A 25,513-nucleotide genomic window follows, 5' to 3' on the forward strand; every position below is an offset into this window, starting at 1 on the left:
TCAATCTCTTTTGAAACTCTGAAAGTAATACTGTGAATTCTTCAACCTTAGTGTGAACAAATGAATTCATTACTGTCCACTCGTGCCAACATCTCTCTCCTCCTACATTCTTCATCTAAGGACATCACCTCCTCTTCTTGTCACTCAAGTGACTCATCTTTAAATCTTGATTCTACTTCATCCTAAATGTCTGTGGCCACCATGTCTTATTAATTCTGTCTTTGATGTGTTTTCGTGTATTCATTTTAATCATCTCTGCCCAATCTAGGTTATCAATTATAGAATCTTAGGCTTTTGGAATGTTTCCTAACTATCCTTCCTCCTGCATCCTAGTATCAACTTGTGTCTTTACCATTCCGCATTACTATATTTGAAAATACATGTTTAATTACTGAAAGCTACTGTTGATTCTTTTTACCTATAAGATCATGTCCCCACTTCAGGCTTCTCTCTCGTAATGCATTCCCAACTACACATTTCCAAGTTACACAGTTCACAGATCAATACTATTAATAAAAACAGCTTACATGTATTCAGTATATCCCAATACAGAAGATGATATAGGTAGTAAAGCAAACTGGAGCCAGGAATTCAACCCAGTAGGTAGTCTCCTAACAATATAGTAAATTTGAGTACTGATGCAAACAGGACATGCCAAATATTCACTATTTGTACAGTTGAAATGATATAACACTAGATAATATATTTTTAAGAATAGAAGAAAAATTTTTAGGTACAAGAAGGAAAGAAAACAATGTGGGATAATAGAATAAGTTCATAGCATGGTGACCAGGTAGGGGAGGGGAGGGAAATGATTTGTCCTAAGATTTTTCAAACTGGAAGATATATAAAAAATCATATCCATAAAGTAAAACATTAAGAAGCCAAGAAATTAATATAAAATTATTCAAGACCATTGAATCTCTAGGGCCTAGAAAAGAAAACACAACTCCACTCTATATGGAATGCACACAAACTCAGGATATGTGGCATCACCACAGAAAAAAATGTTGCCCATCAAAGATAAGCTCACTATTGAGGAATACTGCATTTTATGTTAGACATAAGAATGTCAACAAAGTCAACAAACTAGAGATTAGAACCATAACAAATGCAGATTATAGAAAATCTAAAAGATACTATAGAATAAACGTGAAATAATAAAAGGATAGAAGAAATAGAAACTATAATTTCAAAAGAAAACAAGACAATATGAAAAAAGAACAGGCTAATTCAACAAAGAATTAAACCAAGCTTTCTGACTATAGATCCTGTACTCTAATCATGTTTTCCTTCCCGCTTTCCTACTGCACTCCAGGTCCCACACAACTATTCTAACTCATGAAATCATGATGTCTTGAGTCAATGAGGCAGACTTATTGGTGTCCACAATCCTAATCTTGCTTCCCCTCCCAATCTGTGCTTCATAACGAAGTAAGTGTACTCATGCTAAATGCTCATCTGAGCATATTACTCCCCTGGCTACAACTATCCCACAACATCCAATTGTTTTTTGTGTGTGTGTGTGTTTTTTTAATATGCTTTTTATTGATTTCAGAGAGAGGAAGGGAGGTAGAGAGAATAGAAACATCAATGATGAGAGAGAGTCATTGATCAGCTGCCTACCGCATGCCCCCCACAGTGGATCGGGGAGAGCCCACAACCCAGGCATGTGCCTTGACTCAGAATCAAACCATGACCTCTGGCTCATAGGTTGACACTCAATCACTGAGCTGTGCCGGCCAGGGAGCATCCCATTGTTTTAAATGTCGTTTTCAAGGCTCTCTGTGATGTGCCCCTCTCTGTTCAGCATCATGTCCAACCATTTATCACCTTCGTATTATATTGAGCCTTTTCTGGAGCACATGGTGCTCTCCATACCTCCTGGTCTTTGCTCTTCCTATTTCCACAGCTGTTGATCTGGAAACCAGTTTCTCAAAAGGACACGAAAGCCCATATTAAAACGAGATAGCCTTCCTCTTTTCACACAGATTTCCATGTTCTTATCGTATAATCACATTTGCCATGTTTAATTTTGAAGGCTGAGATAACTAGACAATACCTCTGTAAAATCCAGGATACTGTAGACTGGTAATTATATGTATAACATGTAGCAGATGTTCCATAAATATTTGTTGAAAACACTAGACCATTCTTTCGCACCTCTTCTGCCCCTTTTCTCTGCTAATAAAAACTACTCATATTTTAAGGGCTAGCTCAAATTACCACTTCTTTTTGAAATAGCAACTGTTCCACCTCCAGTGTTATCATACTATCATTATTTTGAAATACTTGTCTCTCCAGCTAGGTTGTAATCTACTATATTGGTGATACATAATATATTCTTAATACACATTTAATGACTGAATATGTAATCTAATGGTTAGAAACCAAATAACTGATACTGAGTCCTTACTAAGATGTCCAAAAAGAAGATCGTAATACCACAGGTACCCCCCCAATTTTACTGTATAACTAAACCTTTATGCTTTCAACTTGAACAACATATCTTACCACTTGATTATTCATCATTTTTCTCTTCTTATATCAGTACTTCTGTAAACTAAGTCTCAAAAAATAGTCTAATTTTCTGTTGCGAAACTTACCTGCATACAAAAATGATCAGGTATTTCCACCAATACTTGGGAATTGACATTGCAAGAGATATAAAAGCATATGACTGTCTTCTGCTTTACTAAAAATAAACTGAATTCAACTGGGAAAAATATTTGTACCACAGTCCACTGGTACCTGTTTCTCTCATTAAAATCTATTCTAACTCTGATCATTTGATAATCAAATTTAAGTATTATAGAGGGAAAATATTTCTCTTAACCAAAACGTAACTTTACAAATCAATATTTTATGCATGAAACGGTAGCTAAAATCTGATGAAAGATATCAAGGAAAAACTAAATAAATTTAATGATCACGGATAAGAAGACACAATATTGTCAAGATGCAAATTCTTCCCAACTGGATCTATAGATTCAACAAAATCAAAATCAAAATCCCAGCAAATTATTTTGTGCATATTAACAAATCTATTCTAAAGTTTGTATCAAGAGGCAAAAGACCTAGATTAGCAAACTCAATACTGAAGAACACAAAGTTGGAAGACTAACTTTAAGACTTACTATAAAGCTACAGTGATAAAGACACTGAAGTATTAGTGAAAGAATATACAAACAGATCAATGGAACAGAATGGAGAGTCACAAAATAGGCCCACAAAAAATGTAGTCAACTGATCTTTGACAAAAGAACAAGGGCTATACAATGAAGCAAAATGGTGCTGAAAAAATTATAGACACCCACCTGTGGAAAAACAATGAATTGAGACAAGATCCTATACCCTTCACAAGAATTAACTCAAAAGGGATCATAGAGGTAAATGTAAAATGCAAAGCTATAAAACTCAGACGATAACGTAAGAAAAAGTCTAGGTGACCTTGGGTATGATAATTACTTTTTAGATAAACACCAAAGGCCCAATCCATGAAAAAAATAATTGATGAGCTAAACTTCGTTAAAATTAAGAACTTCTGCTCTATGAAAGACAGTATCAAGAGAATGAGAAAACAGGTCAAAGATTGAAAGAAAATACATGCATAAGATGTGTTTAAATTGTTATCTAAATACACAAAGAGCTCTAGAAACTCAACAATAAGAAAATTAACAACCCAATTAAAAATGGACAAATGGCTAAAAAATACATCTCACGAAAGAAGATATACAGATAGCAAGTAACTTTTGAAATATGTTCAACACCATATATCATCAGGGCATAGCAAATTTAAACAATGAGATATCACCACACACCTATATGAATGGCACAAATCCAAAACACTAACAACCCTAAGTGCTAGTGAGGATATGGAAGAATATCCATATTCTGATGGGAATGCAAAATTGCACAGCCAATTTGGAAGACAGTGTGACAGTTTCTTCCAAAGCTAAACATGCTATTACCATGTGATCCGGCAATTGTGTTCCTTGGTATTTATTGAATTGGAAACTTATGTCCACACAAAAACCTGCACAAGAATATTTATAGCTGCTCTATTCATAACTGTCAAAACTTGAAAACAACCAAGATGTCCTTCAGTAGGTGAATGGATACAAAAATGTGGTACATCCAGACAATAGGATATTATTCAGTGCCAAAAGGAATGAGCTATCACGCCAAGCAAAGATATGGGAGAAATTTAAAATACGTTTTACTAAGTGAAAGAAGCCAATATGAAAAGATTACATACTGTATGATTCCAACTATATGACATTCTGGAAAGGGCAAACTACGGAGACAGAAAAAAGATTAGTGGTTATCAGGGGTTAGAGAAAAGAGAGGGATAAATAGGCAAAGCACAGAGAAATTTTAGGACAGTGAAATTATTCTGTGTGATACTACAACAGTGGATACAAGTCATTATACATTTGTCAAAATCCACTGAATGTACAACACCAAGAATATACCTTAAAGTAAACTATAGACCTTGGGTGATAATGATGTGTCAATGTTGGCTCAATTGTAACAAATATACCACTCGGGTGGGGAAATGTCTATAGTATAGAATTGTGTGTGTGTGTGTGTGTGTGTGTGTGTGTAGAGTTTTGGGGGACAGGAGCATATGAGAACCCTCTGTACTTTTTGCTCAAATTTTCTGTGACCTTAAACCTGCTCTAAAACCTAAAATTTATAAATTAAAAAAGTAGTGGTTAGAACATACAAGCTAAATTAAGCTATTCTTCAATTATGGGTTAATTAGGAATTGAAATTAAAATATTTATACAGCTCTTCTCTGTACATAACGATTAGACTACAACAGACTTATAGGAGACTAAGAAAAGAACAAACTCCATTTGCTCCATTTATATTGTTATTAATTTAAATAATGCAGCTTTGAAAATTACTTCTTGAGGGATCACATGTATAAAATTTGGCAATAGTCCCTTGGAAAGAACTGGGCTATTAATCTGTTTTGTAGACTGCAAAATCCATAGGCAATCATCAGACCAGCCTCAAATATGTCCCTACCCTTTCCTGAAAGTGTTCTCTCGACTCACTTGCAAAATAAATGTATACTGCCTGATGTAGTTTTAAATGTTTGAAAACTCTGTTTTTTTATTTAGTTTTTCCCCAAAAGACGACTGTCAGAATAAAAGAAGTCAGATTAAATTAAATTACATGTGTAAGAAACGATAAAATGACGAATTACATAAATCTGGTAAGTGTTATGACAATTGGAACCAGTATGTGGATTACCTTATCTCCAAAAGATACCGAAAAGAATAAATAGTAATATGATAATTTTCCAGCATATCAAAAATGGTAATATCATCTGGAAGGACCCATTTTTGCTATATTTGCTAGGTTTACACCCCCCAGCATTTGAGTGGTAGATTTTTGTTGCAAGCCTATGTTAAATTCTGAAAACAGTGTGAGAGCACCATGATGAAAATGAGTAATTCCCATTTTACAGAAAGAGAAGTTGAGCAGAAACACATAGAAGACAGAGGTGATGTGAAAGCTGAAATAAGAATTCAAGGATCATGATAGCCCGTGATTTTGCTCAGGATTTATAACAACGTTTTTGCTGTATAATTTAAGCAGATCGGGACATCTCAAGATTATTGCTAACAACACTGTTGTGGTGTAGCCTAAACGTGCCAGCCCTCATGAAAGTGCCCAGTTGCTTTTGCGAACCCAGTAAGCAGGGTTGGGGGAGGCAACACCACAGTTCCTGTGAAAAACAATATTTATTTAGTGATGATTTTGGAGTTGTGCAGACACTGCTATGTAGTCTGAAGTATCTTCATCTCTTTCACAGTTTGAGCCCTTTACATCAATCAGCTCAAATTTCTGCTCCGAAGACACTGAAATGTTTGGTTAAGCTGACAAATTTGTGTGGTAAATACAACTGCTTGGCAGGAAACTTTGTCTGCTTTAGTAAGTGCTTTAAAATAAATCCACCCAGAACCATTTGTTCAGGAAGCTTTGAAAGTCAGTGATACGCATGGCAAGATATACGTTCTGTCTTTAGTGCTGTGTTTGAATGGCAGGGTGGGTACAGGCAGGCCTCTGCTCTGGAGGATCCAGGGGACTCCACTGGCAAACGGAACAGGCAGACACAGGTGGAGCTCAGCAGGAACCACGCAATATATTACCTGCGAGTCTGGACCCGGTCAAGGAGGCTGCAAGCCCGGAGGAAGCACTCAGTGGACGCTGTGCCCTGGTGGGGCAGGGGGAGGGCAGGTATAGACATGTCTTTAAGGCTTGTTATCTGAGTGCGGGGAACGAATGTCCACAATGACTTTGAAATACTTCTGAAACTCCCCCATCTGTTTATTTATTAGTTCATCTTTAACTTAACAAATACTCCATGAGCACATCTTCTTTGAAAAGGAATGCTGGATGCTGCTGGGGGGATGTTGACCCAGAGATACATTTTGGACCCTAAATACCTACAATCAGCATAGAGGAGAATGGTGTGAGAAACCTGAGAAAGGTACAAATGCAATTCTGTGGGATTTTAAGTAAGTGAGAAAGTCCTCTGTTGGTTAAAAGTGATTGTTAATATGTAAATGAGTAAATTGGTTCAGTTTATGAGAATGAAACTAAGTTCCACAAAGGCTAAGGGGTATTTGAGCTCAGGACAATGATTTTTATGCAATAAATGCAAGTAACTTAAATTTGTATAGCCTTGTAACTTCCCATTGCTTTTACATTCCCTATTTTATTTTATGTGATCATCACAACAGTCCTAGGGCATAAGTAGGGGAAAATTATTAGCTAATTTTACAACTAAAACATAAGTTAACTGTGATATCTAATGACTGTCTCAAGGACATGGTAAAAAAATCATATTTTGAACAAGGGTCTTCTCCCTCTGGTACTACATGGGCTTTTTTTCTGATCATGTAGTTTCTAGGAAAGATTTTTAAAGATGTGAGAAACTCTTAAGGGTGCTTGTCCTTAGCAAATGGGAATCAAATTTTATTAGAGGAAACAAATTTACATTTCATTTTACACATTGCTGAACTGTTCCAAGTTATTTTTTTAGTAATTATACACTCTTTTTAAATTAAAAATAATTAAGAGGAAATATCCAGAAAAAGAAAACATAAAATAAGGAAAGTAACACAGGCAATTTAAAATGTAGAGAAAGGGAAAGAATATATCCCATCTGGAATATAAAAAGACAACTTTATATGAACAAATATGTCAAGTTCAGGGAGAAATGGGCAGAATAGCTTCATCATAATATATAGGTTTGATCTACTTCTGGGGTGGATCACCTTCAATGCAGGATCAAATAAACTTCCCCCAAGTAATATTCATCCGCATCTACAGTCCAGACAAACCTGCATATCCTAATGGAAAATTCTATCCCATATCATGTGCACTTGTTAGGGATACTTGAAAAATTCATTCAAAAGTTCTACACTTGGATATCTCCTCTTTATCATGAGAATAATCATGCATGCCTATCTGCCACACCAGTAGTAGTAACACAAATTGTAATGTTATTTTGCAATTTAAGCAACAATGATATAACATTGAACATAATACTGTAGAAGTATAACTACATATTTGTAGAATATATACCATTTTTAAGTATAGATTTATGTAACTATTTTTATCAATTTAGTTAATTTACTGTAAAATTTTTAATAGTGTTTCTATCTTCTAAGTTACTACGAAAATTAAAACAAAAAAATCTATAGAGTAGAAGATATAAACAAAGAGAAGAAAAAGGTATTCGAATGAAAAAGAGGTATAAAATAAGACAGAAACTAATCCCAACTATAATAATAATTTGCATGCTTACCCTCTGCCAGACATTATGCAAGTTTTAAATCCACTAATTTAAACCTTCATACAACTTTATAATATAGTTGAATAACAGTACCTTTGTTCAAACTTGAACACTCTATTTCAAATATCTAATGACAATAATTCAAATTGTGTGTGACAATAAAAATGAGTAAGTGAAACAGCCCTTGGAAAAGGCAAAGAATTTCAAATTGGGTAGATATGAACAAACACGTGAGGCACCTATGTGCTATTAAAAGACACACCTGAAAATGTCTTTACATATTAAACAAAATAGTATTAAAACATATGCAATAAAAAACATTACAAATAAAATGGTGTATTTGTAGAAATGTAGAATTAGAAAACTACTTAATTTCATGTGTGTAATAAATTTGAATACTAAAATTAGATTAAAAAAAGAAAACAAAGTCCATAGTCTAAACTTATTTTGAATATAAAGTAAAGGTCCTATATACTGGTAAACTGAAGTTCACAGACTATCATTATTTTCATGTTATTATGATTTTTAAAAATGCCTATCTTAAATCAACAGTCTACATGGTTAGCAGCAAAATCCTAGAGGCAGTAATGCTTTTTAAAAATTAGATAAATACTAATAAATATAGAAAGTAGTACAGTAAAATGTTAATTGTATATATCTTTGGATAATGAAGCTATGTGTGATTTTTTATCTACTAGTCTATATTTTCAGATGTACCTGTAATTAATATGTACATATTTCTGTTATAATGATAAAATATTTTATTTTAGAAGAAAGTAAATACAAATTCATACATGTATATGCATATGTATGTGTGTACATACAAGTATGTGTTTGTATAAAACTATAATGCTGTATCAGTCCTCAATTCCTCTACTTTATTTTTCATGAGGAAGTCTAATTTGGAATTTCCCCAAATAATGTCTTTTTTAAACATTAAGGAAATGTCCAGAATACTCTAGAGCTTCCTTTTTATAAAGCATTTTGAATCTCATTTTCCATAAATAAATAGTTATTTTTGTTCCTTCTTATCTTTTTAGGTTGTAAACTCTCTTGAGGATAACATCAGTGAATGTACCATCAGGTTTACAGGGTGGGACAAAAGCAGTTTTATAGTTGTTTGTATGACAAATAATACAATTAATAAGTAATAATACAACAATAAACTCTGTGTTTCTCCTACTCGCAAGTGCATAAAAAAGTCCTACGCTTTGCTTTCTTTCTTTTTTTTTTTTTTGTCGTAAAATTACCTTCAAGCTTAAAGAGAGTTCTTCCACAGAAAGTATTCTTGAATTTGTTGAGCATGTCCATGTTCCATTACCTAATATCCTTCATGGACATAAATTTGATGTCCCTTTTCACCCATCATTTTTCTAAACTGAAAATTTCTCATCTGGTCTTACTATTTCATTTCTTTGATCATTTCTGTTAACCTTTTGGGCTTCTCTGTTTTATAGCCTTATTGGAATGCACTGAATGGAACTGTGAACTCTACTCCAAGTACAAAAATATTATTAGTCCTGTTGAAAGATTTAACAAATCTTTTCAATTTTATCATAGTTATCTCTGACATTTGGTGGACCTTTTATACCACCACTCCATACTGGACTGTCTTCAAGGGATTGTTGACATAGATTCAGATATCTTTTTTCTAGACTCAAGTATTAGCAAAGAGAATAAATCATTTTATCAGCATAGTTTGGGTTATACTTCCCCAGATACATCGCTTTATACTTTCCACAGCTGAAACTTATCCACTATTATTTTGCCTATTCACACAGCAGTACAAAATGTTCTTGCAGTACCCATTCATCTCACCAATGGAATAGCATCTGAGTCATCTGCAGACTTACAGATCTGTTTCAGTGCAGTCATAATGGCCCATCTTCCTCTCCAGACCCACATTCTTCCAGTCTATGTAACTGGAGTCATAGTGAAACATTTTTTACTCTACTTTTGACTTAGTCCAATCTCATGTTCTGATACTAATCCTGTGTACCAAGGGGGATTTCAAGGACTTGAGCAAGTGCTACAGGTGAGAAGATCAAGTCCACCTGAATGCTGTCTAGTCCTGCTCTGACTTCCTTCCTGCCCTGTTATCTATCTGGACTTCTTCCTTCTGACCAAGTCCCTCCCTATATTTCAATTTTAATAACAAGTCCATGTCTTTGTGCATAGCCTACTAACCCTACTTTTGTTTATTTGGTTTGGTTTTTGAACATGGATGTTTTGAGTTACTCTTTTGAGTTTCCTGTTTCCTTTGCTAACTGCCAGATTGAGCTTCCTTTTCCGAACTCAGTTGGTTAAAAATCATTTTGAAGGCTTATTTAGATACAATTTCCTGGTTCTAACCCTAGAGATTCTGATCCAGTAGGTCAGGGCAAGGTCACTGAATTTGCATTTCTAATAGGCTCACAAGTAATGCCAATGTTGCTGGCCTTGAGGCCACACTTTGAGAATTACACAATGTCCAGGATTTCAATCTGTTTTTTGCTTGCTGGAAGCCATCCCCTGATGATCCACCTTTCTGAACAGCTCATTTGGGCCACCTTGATGGGGTTTTCTACATCTAAGGACCCTATTTCTCCCTCTGACCACTGTCTGAGAAAGGCAAACAACACCAATTCTAGTTTTGCTTCCTGAAATGATGATGATGGTGACGATGATGATACTGAAGATGACAATTACAACAGTAGTGATGATGATGATCCTCAATTCCCTTATCTTTAAAGTGGAGATGAAAACAGTACCTCCCTTACAGATTTTTGAGACTGGGAAATAAGAAAGCATATAACTTGGCAGAATGCCTGGAACATAATGGGTGCCCAATAAATGTGGGTTATGAAAACATCAATACAGATGATGATGGCAACATATCATTAATTGAACAGATTTATTGATTGTTTGATTAGCTTCTGGGAATATAATATTGAACAAAACAGATAAGAATCTGCTCTGGTGGAGACAAAAACATTGAATGAGTACATAAATAATAAAAATTGCAATAAGTACTACGAAGGAAACAATAAGAGGGTGGTGGGGCAGAGTAACTGGGAGAGGCTGATTCAGTCATCATGGACAAGGACAATCCTGTAAGATGGTGGTGTTTGTGATATGAGCTAGGGCAAGAGATTTACAAATATTTTGAGATGGGAAATTTGTTTGTTCAAGAAAAAGGCAGGAGGCCATTATGAGTGGAGCCTGATGAACAGGGGAAGAGTGATGACGTTAGATAAGCAAACACAAGCTACATCCCACAGTGGCAGGTAGGATGTGAGTTTTTAGTTTAGCCTAAAAAATAAAATCAAAGGACCTTGAGGGTTCTAGTTTCTAAGAAGGGATATACTATGTTCTGATTTACTGGTTAACAAAATCATTCTGGGTGAGGCTGGGTACCAATAAGGTAAGACTGGTAGGAAGAACATCAGGAGGTCAGAGGCCTGCTCCAGGTAACAGGTGAAAACAGTTGGATTCAGAGTGAGCTAACTCAGGATGGAGAGAAGGGGGTAGATTTGAAGTACACTCTGGAGGTTTAACTGTAACGGATTTAATGCAGGGTATAAGAGAAAGAAAGCACAAAGCTGATGACTGGGTTTAATATATCGCAACACTGAAGCCATATTCATTAAACCAAACTCTATTTACTTACTTTGACAGTTTTCATATGTATTATATACATGAATAATAAATATTCTTTTCTATTTAAAACTAACTTAATCGTATTTATTTTCTGAGTGATTTTCTTAATAACTTACAATGTTAACATTTTTCATCATCTGTGGTAAAGTGTAAATAATGGAAGCACATTTCCTAAGCTCCCTCAAGAAAGCCTGTAATATTTTCCACTCAAATTATTTTTTAAATAATAATACCTAATACTTTTTTAATGCTTCATATATACCAAACCTTGGTCCACACCCAAGCCCCTAGACTATACAGCCCACCCAATCCAGTACAACGTATCCATCTCATCTCACTAAGGTTGCTCTAATCCCCACTTCCACAATTTTGGTTCAGTGATCCTATACGTTATGATGCGCTGTGCTGCTTAAGTTCTACTATTTTCAGAGCCACCTCTAGTATACTTCTTTAACAGTTTTTCTCCTTGTGTTTTCCTGAAACGTCGGTAGATGGCAAGAGCTCTTCCCCCAAGGACAGGATCTGAATGAGACTTGCTGTTCTGAGTGTGAGCACTTACGGAGGATGCAGGTAAATACAGTGACAACGAAGCCACTTGCTGAGTATCTGCTCTACCCCAGGCACTGTCGTGGAGCTGCCCTGAACATCTGTTATTTCTCTTAGCCCAAGTTTCATAAAGAGTCTGCAAGTTATTGGCTCATTGCACAGACAATGCTTAGAGGTCCAGTGATGTGTTCATGGCCACTTACTAGAAGCACTTGCAAGTGTAAACGGGGGTAGGTTGAACAAGGAGACATGGAGGAAGCATGGATAGGATGGAAGATGAGAGTTATAAGCACATAAATGCTCCTGATTTTAGGGAGATGCTGTTAACTTGAAGTGTCCATAAAGTGCACAGCCTAAGAGAAGGAAACCAAGCAGCCTGCTGTAGATGTGAAAAGTAAGAACTAACCTACTTCTCTCTTTACATAGAAGAGTGGGAAGAGGTGGTGAGGAAAAGACCTCACTTGCTGATATCTTCTTCTGAGGCCAGAATTTCACTTATTACTATTTTATTATTGTTTTAAAAGTCAGAAAAAGAAAATGTTCCTCTTCTCAGTACCTTCTGCATATATCTACATAATGACTTTGTGAGTCTTAATTCCCAAGATATTTTGCAAGTTAAATTAGCATTCTGGTAGAAACGCAATATTACTTGCACGATGGCCACTTCTATCTGGCCAACCACCCTTTAGGAATCACATGCACACTCACACACTCACACACCACAATCCCCCAGCTCATTTAAAATTTCTTTTGTTTTCATGCATTATAAATTGGTGATAAAGTGTTATTACTGAGCATTCGGCAGTTGAATTCACGAACTAATTTTTGAATGTCAGTAAGAACATACCAAGGGAAAATTGAATTATATGATTTAATCATGGGCTAATTATTTTCTTTGCTGGTCCTCTAAAGCAGCAGTGGGTGCAAACTCACAAATATCACATTTATTTTTCTTAGCAGGAGGGAAGCACTGGGCTGTGATTAAAAAGGCATCATGTTGTTTCTTACAAAATGTGTAATAGGTTCGACCTGCAAGAATGAAAAATCAGCTACACCCATTATAACCATGGTAGAAACCCCATTTTAATTGGGTAGGCAGTTTCCATGGAAATGTACACAGTCCATTGCAATTGCATATAAGCCCAATTGGTGAAGCTATACTGCTGCTAACAGGAGATTCTCTACCTGAAGCACTCTTTCAGCCGCCAAACAGATCGGACACTGCATCAGAAAGAAAAACAAGTTTTACCTCTCCAGCCTTTGCAATTGAACACAGCATTTCCTTACCATTAACCTGATGAGATTCTGGAAAGTCCTGCAGTCTGTACCCGATTAACTTTGCTTGAGCCAACATTTCCCAAACCTCTATGAGGTTACAGAGACAAAGAATTTTTTGTTTGTTTGTCTTGTATTATTTATTTATTTATTATTTATTTATTATTTATTTATTTATTTATTAATTATTTTAGGAATACCTAATAATGAAAATACAGTTTGGGGAATGTTGGCGAACAAGGTTTATCCCTCATCTTTATGAGATTGTGTAGTTGTTCCTCCTTTAATTTTGCCCGTTTTGTTCATACCGAGCTTGTACCCCAAATCTTTTTCCCAGGGAATATCTACGAAAATATTTCTATTAAAATTTAGAACAGTACGTTGTCTTAATCATAGGGTAGTTAAAACCTCATGCATAAAAAAAGATTTCCTGAACCACCAGGAAATGAATAAAATGGGAAAGAAGACTTACGTCTCAGCATTGTGTACAATTATTATTGTTATTATTATTATTATTACTTTGTCACAAGAGGACTAAATAAATGAGACGTGATTTTTCTCACATACTAAAATTCAACGTTCAGGATGAAAATCCAAATTCAATTCTGAGAGGAAATTCTGCGCTTCTTACATATTTCTTAAATGCCTAATTCATGCCAACTAGTATGCAAGGCACTAAAGACATGAAAATGACTCACACACAACCCCTCCCCTTGAGAAACCAATTTCACCTATTAATGTTACAACTCACCATATGAATTTCTATGGAAACTGCCTAACCAGTGTATTAAGCATTAACAGCAGAATTAGCAAGAAATTATGGAAGCACAGGACAGGGAAAGGGTTAGCACATGGATGCACATAGTGTCAAATCTAATGATTAAAGAGCATACATAACAAAAGGTCAGGTTCAGAGAACAAAGCATGAAAAAGTCTTTGTCAACTCATTCTCTCCCCTGTAGCCAATGACCTCACATCGCCTTCAGCAATTCCTCTGTGTGACTTTCCATTTAGCCTGTTCCTCTGAAATTGGTATACCCTACCCCAAACACATGCCCATAAAAAGTCATTACAACTCAATAATAAAAAGACAAGTAACCCAATTAACAATGGGCAAAGGATCTGAATAGATATTTCTTCAACAAAGACATAAAATTGGCTGATAAAGCCATGAAAGAGACCCAACGTCATTACTATCAGGTGAATGCCTATCAAACCCACAGTGAGATCCCATCTCTCACTTGCTAGGCTGGCAAGAACAAACCAAAGTTACTAATAACAAGTGTTGGTGAAGACGTAGAGAAACAGAAATACCCATACGTTACTCAGACCATGTAAAATGGTAGAGTCACTTTAGAAAATTGGTAGGTCCTCAAATGATTAAATATAGTTACCATATGACAGAGAAATTTTAGTTCTAGGTATATACTCAAGAGAAACAAAAACAGAGGGCCACAGATGTTTATAAAAAATTATTCACAACAGGCAAAGGGTGAAGACAATCCTAATGCTCACCAACCAATGAATGACTAAATAAGACATGGTATATTTATACAATGCAATATTATTTGGCCATAAGAAGGAATGAAATGCCACAAGGATGAACCTTGATAACGTTGTTAAATTACAGAGAAACAGAGGAAGAAACAAGATGGCGGCGTAGGTAGCAGCTGCACCCGCCGCCTCCAGCAACCACATCAAAATTACAACTAAAAACAGAACCACCGTCACTCAGAGCCTCCTGAAACCTGGCTGAACAGAAGCCCCACAACCAGGGAACTGAAGGAGCAACCAGAGCAGTAGGAGGGGCGGAGACGCGGGCGGATCGGGGCTGAATTGTGGAGAAGCGGCCGCGGGCCCACACCTGGTGCTGTGGTTTAAACCTGGGAGGGAATCTCGGCGGCAGAGGTTTCACGGAGGAGGGATGGGGTCCCAGCCCCACAGCAGGCCCCAGCCCAGGGCTCCAGGGCCGGGAAGAGAAGCCCCCACACCTTCGGGCTGTGAAACCAGCGGGGACTGTGGCTGAGGGTAGCGGGGGCTGTGGGAGCCCCAGCAGCTCCTCCTAAAGGGCCCGGCACGGACTCACTCCGACGCTCCCTCTGAGCCCAGCCCGGGCAGCAGCCTGAAAGGACCCGGGACACTCGGGGAGGAACTAACCTGCCTGAGATCCGGGCGAGAGCTGGAGGGCGGCTTCCTCCCAGGCAGAAGAGCTGGCGGAGGCCATGGCTCCTTTGGCGAGTCCTCCCCGCACACAGGCAGGTGCCATATTTGAGTCGCCAGCACCTGACTCCCACCTTTGGCCCCGCCCCGTGATTCCCGGAGGCTCCGCCCCTCCCCACCTGCAGCTCATCCAGGCCATTTCCAGGGGCTTTTCTGTGCAAGGGGCCTCTCCAGCCCCATGCTTAGGACTTTCCTAAAATCTCTCAAACAAGCAGCAGCGGGCCCCATACGGCTTGATAAGGGGTCCCGGGCCTGGCACTAGCGGCAGCCTGCATTGGTTCATAGCTTGGCCTCTCCTGGACACCTCCAAGGCCAGCATAAGTAGCAGCCAACTACTGTTTGCTGTGTAGCTCATGCTGGGTGGCCCTGGGCAAGGCTGACTGGCACAGGCTGACTTTGCACCTCCCGGGAGGCCCCAAAGACAGTGCACTTGGTGGTCAGACTCAACCACACTGGATTACAACCCTACCACATCCACGAGTGACACACTCAAGGGGCACACTTGGTGAACACCAAAGCCCCACTGAAGTAAATCCTGCTCCATAGGGGTGTCTCCTGCACAGCAGCTCTTTGGCTGTAGTTGCAGCTGGTCCTCACAGCCGATTGGCCTGGGGGTCAATTCCTCCCAGGGACACCAACAACAACCAAGGCTCAACTACAACAGGACAGTGCACACAGCCCACACAGGGAGCACCTAGAAGGCCCAGCTCAGGTGACTGGGGAGGCTGAGCCACTGACCCTACAGGACATCTACTACACAAAGCCACTCTACCAATTCCAGGAGACATAGCAGCTCTACCTAATACATAGAAACAAACACCTGGAAGCAGCCAAAATGTGGAGGCAAAGAAACATGTCACAAAGGAAAGAACAGAAGAAATCTCCAATCTCCAGAAAAGGAACTAAATGAAATAGAACCAAGCAAGCTAATAGATACAGAGTTCAGAATAATGGTTATAAGGATGCTCAAGGATATTAGTAAGACTATTACTAAAACAAGTGAGTCCATCGATGACCTAATAAAATACCTATCAGAAATGAAGGCTACACAAACTGAAATGAAGAATAATTTACAGGGAATCAACAGTAGAGGAGAGGACGCTGAGAATCAAATCAGCAATTTGGAACATGAGGAAACAAAAAACACCCAACCAGAAGAGCAAAAAGAAAAAAGAATCCAGAAATATGAAAATAGTATAAGGAGCCTCTGGGAAAACTTCAAGAGGTCCAACATTTGTATTACTGGGGTGCCAGAAGGGGAAGAAATGGAGCAAGAAATTGAAAACCTATTTGAAAAAATAATTACAGAAAACTTCCCTTACCTGGGGAAAGAAACAAACTTACAAGTCCAGGAAGCACAGAGAGTCCCAGACAAGAGGAACCCAAAGAGGCCCATAGCAACACACATCATAATTAAAATGCCAAAGGTAAAGACAAAGAGAGAATCTTAAAAGCAGCAAGAGAAAAGCAGTTAGTTACCTACAAGGGAGACCCCATAGGACTGTCAGCTGATTTCTCAACAGAAACCTTGCAGGCCAGAAGGGAGTGGCAAGAAATATTCAAAGTGATGAAAAGCAAGAACCTACAACCAAGATTGCTCTACCCAGCAAAGCTATCACTTAGAACTGAAGGTCAGATAAAGAGCTTCTCAGACAAGGAAAAGCTAAAGGAGTTCATCACCACCAGACCAGTACTATGTGAAATGCTGAAGGATCTTCTTTAAGAAGAAGCTAATGAACAAAAGAATCTGACAAACTAAATGGATCCAGAGACATTGATGCATGCAACAGATGATCATATTTCAGAGGGAAGGGGGGTGGAGGGTGGGAGGAGATTAACCAAAGAAGTTACATGCATATATGCATAACCCATGGACATGGACAATGACAGGGTGAAGGCCTGAGGAGGGGTGGGAGTGAGGTGGAGGGGGTTAATTGGGGGTAAAAAAATAGGACACCTATAGTGCTTTCAACAATAAAGATAAATTTTAAAAAAGAAAGAGAAATAAGTCACAAAACACAACGTATTCTTTGATTTTGTTCACATGAAATGCCCAGAATAGGGAGATCTACAGACACAGAAAGTAGATTGGTGGCTGCTTAGAGCTGTGGGTCAGGCAGGGGAGGAGGGAGAACAGGAGGAGATGGAAGTGATAACTAAAGGGTACAGGATTACTTTTTGAGGTGTGAAGGTATTCTACAATTGGCTGTGTTGAATATAGTTGCACACATCTGTGATTATACTGAAAAACATTAAATCAGACACTTTAAACGCACAATTATATAATATGTAAATCACAGTGAATGGTATCTCAATAAAGCTTTTTTTTCTCCAAAGATTCAGGCAACAAAATTATTTCATTTTCAGTACGTATTTGTTGAATGAGTGAATAATTGATTGAAACAACGTATAATAGAAACTCCAAATGCTTTAATAGAGTCCACCATTTTAATATATGTTTTCAAGTGGGTGTTTTTTGCCCTTAGGTACACTGCCACCAAGTGGTGGTAGGAGCCTTTGTTTATATGGTGTGAATTTCAGGTGCATGAATATCAGTTATACTCTGATGATTTCCTGCTCACATATCCTATATTACATATACTACAGATGAGTCCATATCTTACTATGTAAAAGCAGTGAAAGTGATTATACTTTCATATATTAAATAATAAAACAGAAACAATGCTTAAAATATACAGAAATGTCATCCTTTGCTCTCTAGTCTTTGAATACTAGCAAGTACCACTGACACTAACTCTTGCAAACTTTAATTAAAACACTTCTGTCTAATTTAGTTTGGTCCTATCATAGATTCAAACTCCTTCTGGGATAATTTATGTTTCCGGTATTTGAGGACAACATTGGCATGAAATGCCCTTTTGGGCAGCTTTGCACCACTCAGCAGTTTTTCTCCTAAACCACAGATGGTCACTTCACCTTGCTGTAATTGTTAGGGCTAATTAAAATCATAGCCTTAGATTGCCTTTTTAATGCTCTGAGTTAGTACATAGCCTTTGCCTTTCCCTCTGGGGTCTCTACTTCCTTCCGTGTCTATCCAAGAAAGAAAAAATTAGATTCATAACCATCTCAAGGATAAATTAAAAACACTGCTCAAATTGTTTTCTCCAGTGGAAGAGGGAAAAAGAGTAAAGATCCACATAGTAGGCCTTCAAATAAACCTTTGTGTAATGAATAAATAAATCCTACCACAAATTCAACTATTATTTCCACAGATGAGTATAATTGCTATTGTAATACCAAATTATTACAAACAGCCTGAACCTACTATTTTTTAAATATATATATTAAAATGCATATAAAATATATGCATTCAACAGAATCTTCTAAACATTATTTTGGATAGAACTTTGGCATAGTTTTATAGCAGTTATAATCTCAGGTGAGGAATGTAACTATAATAAGAAATCAACACAGTGATCAGAGAAAGCAGCTCATAGATAGTTTTGAATTTTTTAAATTTAACTTTTCCTTATGTTATGTACTTTTATCCTACATTTGGGATCCTATCCCTACATGGAAAATTGATTAATTTCATTATGACCCATTTGGAAATTACCTTGTGAAGGATAATCAATATAAACTTACCTAGGGCACTGCTTTCATGAATATGATCATTAAATGTGATGAGTGAGGGAGTCACTGATGATAAAGGCCAGTTACAGACAGACATGAAATTTAAGGACTGCTACTAAGGCAGAAGTAGCAATGTTGTAAATTCAGGAGAGCTCCATTCAAATGAAGAGTTATACATTGTAATAGAAGGATAAATATTACCTTAATTACTATATTTTATAACTATTTTCCGTTTATGGCTAAGAATGAGACTAAAACCCAGTGTCGGTGATCACCCAGCAAGTTTTTAAAGGAGGCCATTGAACACCTTAACGGGAACTGGATGTGCCACTTTCTCTCCAAACAAATGGATGGGTCAATACCCTACTTGGCCAATTATACATGCTCAGAAGTTAGCAACTAATATCACACATGCTTTAAGTATAAAAACAAACACACAAACAAACAAAAAAAGCAAAAAACCTAAAGCATATACAAAAATAAAATAATGCAAAACCATATCAATGTTTAATTATCATGTTTCCTTTCATTACTGGACACATCTGAGAGTTGATGGGGAAGAACATTTACATGCTTGTTGAAATAAATTGAATTTATCTAAGAATTGATTTAGAAAAGAAAGAAACACAATTTCCTAATAGCTAATGACATATTTACTATTAAATTGGGACATATTTAAGATGATAGGATCTAAAATGTAAGTAGTACCTGTTACTTAAAATTTATTAAATGACAATATTAAAGAAAAGTTTAGATGGGAACATCAAATTTATAATCTTAGAACTACACATAACCTAGTATATAAAAAGGTAAATATTTTTTGATTCATTGCTATTTTAAGAAGGATATTATTTTTCACACCCTTGGGAATTTAAGATGGTCAGTACCAACAATATGTATTGAATATTGCTAATATTACTTCTCCATTTTAGCTTATGTCCCTATGAAACTGATCAAGAATCTTTTTAACAATATAATGCATAGAGCAAATGGTCTTTCTGGGTTTACATTAGTCTTGTTGAGCTACCATAAGAAAATTCATGGTTCTGGGTGGCTCAGACAACATAAATTTATTGCTCAAAGTTCTGGATGAAGGGAGTCTAAGATCATGGTTCCAGCAGGGTTGGTTTCTGGTGAGACATCTCTCCTTGGCTTGCAGGCTGTGCCTTCTCTGTGTCCTTACATGTCCTGTTTTCGGTGTGCATGCACTGAGAGACAGAGTGCTACGATGCCTCTTCCTATTCTTATAGAGACCGTTTGTGTTGGATTAGAGCTCTACTCTTATGACATCATTTACTCTTAACCACCTCCTTAAAGGCCCTGTGTTCAAATACAGTGGTGATTAAGGCTTCAACATATGAATTTTGGCGAAAACAATTCAGTGTATGAAAAAAACTTGAGTATCGATGAAGAGCTTATAAAATATTTTGATAGAAAGATAGGTAACTTGTGTAGGATATACGTACAGTTGTATTTCTTATGTTTAAAACTCAGATGAGCCAGAGAACAAACCAAGAGTCTGAGTGGCCAAGATGAAGACACAAATGGCATCTGTTTTTAAGTTTCATACAATCTAGTTGGGAAGAAAGTGTGAATAGCAGGCTTCAGAGGCACAGAGGAAAGTAAAAAATACAAAATGCTGCACAAATTTGGATATCATCCTTGTGCCACAAAACGGCTTTTTTGTCTATGTTTCTAAAGATTACTGCCCCCCAAAAAAACCTGTGTAACACTAAGACATCACTACGGGATTCCTCCATGATTCATGAGAATTATGTGGGGATCAGTTGTTGCTTTGTACATTTTATAGATGAGGAAAACCGGGTACAAAGAGAGTGCATGGGGTGTTTTAATGTTTGGCATTTTATTCTGTTTGTTTGTTTCTGCTTGATCTTTGCAACTATGCTTTAGGCTTCTCACGAGGGCTGGAAGAGCATCTTGTAATTCTTTATTTCCCGGAGCACCCAAAGCTATGCCTTGCTATTCTGAGATCCTTCTCTCTCAATTCTCACACCCAAGCAGTCACCAAATCCCATGAAGAAATAATTATCATTCTTTACACATTAAGAAAGGAGGATTACAGAGTCAGATAACTGGTCAAGATGAAGCTAGTAAGCCACAACTCAAAAACCTTTCCATTGCCTTTAAGATAAAAATCTAACCACATTAGCAGCACACTCAGGATCTATGTCACTTTTCAATCCACCGTCAGATTCCCTTTGTGCCCACAATCTTCAGTCACATAAAATCACTTCCTCTTCCCCATCCTTGCTTATCTCCAAACCTTTGCCCAACTACTCCCTCTGCCCAGGGAGCTCTCCCCCAGCCCCTGCCCCTGCCCCTGCCCCCAACCCCCACCTCCCATTCTCCATCTGTGTTGCACTCTTTATTCAGGGCCCTGGGGCCTTCCTTTTTCCAACTGTTCTTTGGGCTTCCAGTAATTGCCTACTTAGTGTCTGTTTACCTTATGAGTCTCTGAGGCCTGGGTCTGTCATACCTGCCTTTCTGTGCCCAAAGAGTACTTGGCAGAGCACACAGAGGCACCCAACTATTGTTTGCTGCTTTACTGCTAATGCTGTGGTTCAGTTGTATGTCTGGGACTGGAAACTGTAACTGGTTAATTCACTATATATTCAGCCATCTTTTTATTATTCAAAAGCATTTTCAAAATGAAGTGAGTTACCAACGTGGGCTTTTTCATTACAAAATGATAGTTTTTAACAGTTTTGGGTGTGTTTCTTTTTACTTCTCCCATGTATCTTAATCTGCTGTCTTCTTAACTCCCTTTTAAGATAATTTTTCTAAAACTTTCTGAGTAGCTTGGCCGATTATGGTTACATTTGCAGAATCAGTACATTATTTAAGGGTTGAGATAATGATATTCATTTAAGAAACTATGGAAATGGATTTTGAAGATAATTTTTCTCAAAAATAGAAAATATATGGTGAATTGTCGATAAGAAGTGTTATTCTAAAGACACTACCATCAGGCTTAAAGAACATACGTGTTTAAGGTGGAAATGCTCAGGCCAATGGAGAGAGCCCTTCTGAACACACACATTCATAACAGGGGGCCCAGGGAACCCTGTTTCCTAAGGAGAAGTTCCTTCAGGAGGAACACCTTCATCAAAGGACTTCTTTGCAGAGGTGTTTACTTGGGAGAAGTACAAACTCAAGCACCATGTGAAGTGATATGTGCCACTCATGCCATGGAGGATATGGGGAACTCTTAGATTTGGCTTCAAGTCTTCAATTACGTGCAAAAGACTGACCTATCAGACTTATTTGTATCCTACACCAGTCGGTGCCAATTCTAGCCAACATTCCTCTAGGAAGCTGATAAGGCAAATAGTTGAAAAAACCTACACACAGAGGTAAACTTTTAATAGTAGATTGAATATATTGCTACAGATCTCTTTAAAAGAATTTCTGGAACCCTTCCTGGAAAATTCAAAAATGTTTTCATTTTCTCATGGGTGTTAGACCTAGCGGCTTCTGCTGAACAGTGACCTTTTCACCTGCCTTCTTCTGTGTGTGTATGAACAGTACACAGGGCTTGTCCAAGGTTGGAGCTTTATTGGTTAAAGATCAAATACTTTTTAAAGAATGCATGTATGCATCGATTCAGAAGACGAATCAATCTAGACCTAAGGCAGTGGCCAATCTCCTGAATGCTAATTAGGGGCTGTCTCGCTGTGGGTATGGAAGTGCGCGTGAGGGTGGAGATGAGTAAGTAAAGGAAAAAGTGAATATATTTTCAGAAATGGTGATTATAATCCTTCAGTCAGAAAGCTGGACATTTTGAAAATAAGAATGGACAGACTGCCATTCTTCAGCTCATCATGGCACTAGCGGTTTAGATGAAATGGAAGCTGGAAACAGTGTCAGAGAGCCTGGCTCTGCACCCTCTTCAGGACCCCTCCTGCCACCACTGCTTTAGGCTCCACCTTATGACAGCAGAGACTATCGACTCTTCATATCGTCACTGAATCCAAGTTTACGCACAATATGAGAGAAATCCTACTCATACAGCATTAGAACAACCGATTTATACATGTGTGATTATACTACAGTCCTATTGAAGCCAGACCTCAAACCTTTGGTAGCCTTCCCAGAACCTAGTGTGGTGCATGAACGCAAAATATGTCCACCAATACCATATCGATGGCTATTTCATAGGTCAGAATCACTGACATCAATGGTTGGTATTTAGAATACTTCCATAAATGAATTTATATTTTAGATAACTTTGTCCTTAATTTTTTCTAATGTAGATTTCTCCAAGAGGTTTATTATGGAACCTTTCATTTTCATTCTGTAATGTAAATGTTTTAAATAATATTTAATGTATATTAGTTCTGAAACTGTTCAAAAAAAACCACAGCATTTTTCTTTATCTTGTTGTATATAAAATGAATCCTACTTGAAAAGTCTGTTAGTTCATGCAAGTTCACATTCAAAGCCAGTCTAGATGCAAGAAAGAACCACACATTGAAATGAAAAACAAGAGTCTGATAAAATGCATGATTAAGGCTTATAAGCACAAGCTTATATTTTTTGTGGGGTTTTTCCTTATGAAGAATTTAAACTATGCTTAAATTCTTAAAAATGAAACTAAATTTGAATAACACTGATAATGAAGTTATTGTCTCATCTTCCACATAAAAAAAGTAATAAATTCTATTTTTCATATAAATGCTGTCTTGTAAGATTAACTTACCTTTACATCAGAATAGTCAAAGACTGTATCAAAATTTTTATTACATCAATATTCATTTTAAAGCCTGGGTAGAATAGTTAAAACAGTATTAGAACCACCTCCTAAATTAAATTATGCCTTCTACAATAGTTATAAATTATACTAGGGCTGTGGGGAGATCTTTAAAATGTGTACCCAATTACCAACAGGATTCTACCCCCCCACCCCTCCAAAAAAAAACACCCAAAAGACCCAAGATATGAACACAGTTCTATCTATTTTATAAAAATTAGTACTACATCTAATTTCCATATTCAACATGTAATTACATCCAGACTTTTAGAAATAGGGTAGTCCATTTAGAAGAAAAATGTATGTCTAAAGGCAACAAAGCCAACCGCCATAAAGAAAAAGACTTGGTACCCTATATAAAATCTAAAAATAAAAAAATAAAAACAACAACGACAACAAAATACACACAAGGAACATAAACAGCATAGTTACAATTATTCCTATATAAACAGCTCCTACAAATAAACAAAATGAAGATGACTATTTCAATAAAATATAAAGGTCAAAAAAGATTGATGACCAACTCACAAAAATGCTGATGGACATTAAAACTATAAAAAGAAACCTGAATTTAATAGGGATGCAAATTAGAAAAAGGAGACTTCATTTTTAAAAATTGTTAAATAAGCAAATATTGGGGGCTGGAAAAGAATGCAGTCTTTTGATGACAGGCAAATTCTTGCACTGCCAGTGAGAATATAACCATTTCTGTGATAATTTTCCTTAGGTTATAAGCAAATAAATGCAAAGATATATTAATAAGAATTATCAGCTCAGTATTTGTTTTTTGTTAAATAAAACTTGGAAACAAGATAATTCTCAATAATAAAGAACTGGAGAACATACACACGCATAGGAATACACAGAGGAAGATGCCATAGATGTCAACATGTGTGCAGATATTTATGTATGTACATATATTTCTTGGCTAATTAATGTAGTCTCAGAAATTCAAGTTTATATATATTTTAGATACTAATGAAGTATTACATATTTAAATATTATGCATTCATTTGATATATAATTTGACCTCATGCATTTGTAATTAGAGGTTTATCTATAATCACTATAAATTTTATCTCGTTCCATAACTGCATTTGCCTTATGCTCAGTAATACAAATCACAAGATAATTTCTATGACAGCCATTCTATGTTACAGTATTTTGATGATACAAATGTAAAAGTTCTTTGTTTCACCAAAAACTTTCATATAATAAAATGAGAGTAAATGAAATTGTTGCCATTTTAAAGACAGATGATATTTTAGTTAGAATAGCATTATCTCTAAAACCAAAGAATTAAAGTCCCTTGCCTATTCTTACTGTAATATTTATGGTTTCATCAAAGAACAAACAAGTCCATTGCCTCACCCATCATATGCATTATTACCCTGTCCACAGATGAGAGCATTTTCTAAATAAACTTTAAATCTAAAAAGCAAAATGGATAGCATAATAATATTCTGATACAGGCTAGCAGGCATAATCATTGTACCCGAACCTTTGCATTTTTACTGAATAAATTTTAAAGAGCCTATGATTTTTCCTGGACTCTTTAAAAGGTAAAAAGATTTATTCCAGAGGAAAACTAATCCAAAGACTGGTAGACAATTTTTTGTTGTTGCAGGAAAAATCAATTGAAATTCAAA

General features: G+C 36.7%; 1 protein-coding gene across 1 annotated transcript in view; it reads right to left on the minus strand.

Annotated features, from left to right (window-relative positions):
• Nucleotides 1-25,513, minus strand: part of DCC (DCC netrin 1 receptor) — a 957,719-nt gene that overhangs the window by 459,308 nt on the left and 472,898 nt on the right. The window lies entirely within an intron of this gene.

The sequence above is a fragment of the Miniopterus schreibersii genome (assembly GCF_964146895.1).
Source record: "Miniopterus schreibersii genome assembly, chromosome: 10".
Classification (NCBI taxonomy): domain Eukaryota; kingdom Metazoa; phylum Chordata; class Mammalia; order Chiroptera; family Miniopteridae; genus Miniopterus; species Miniopterus schreibersii.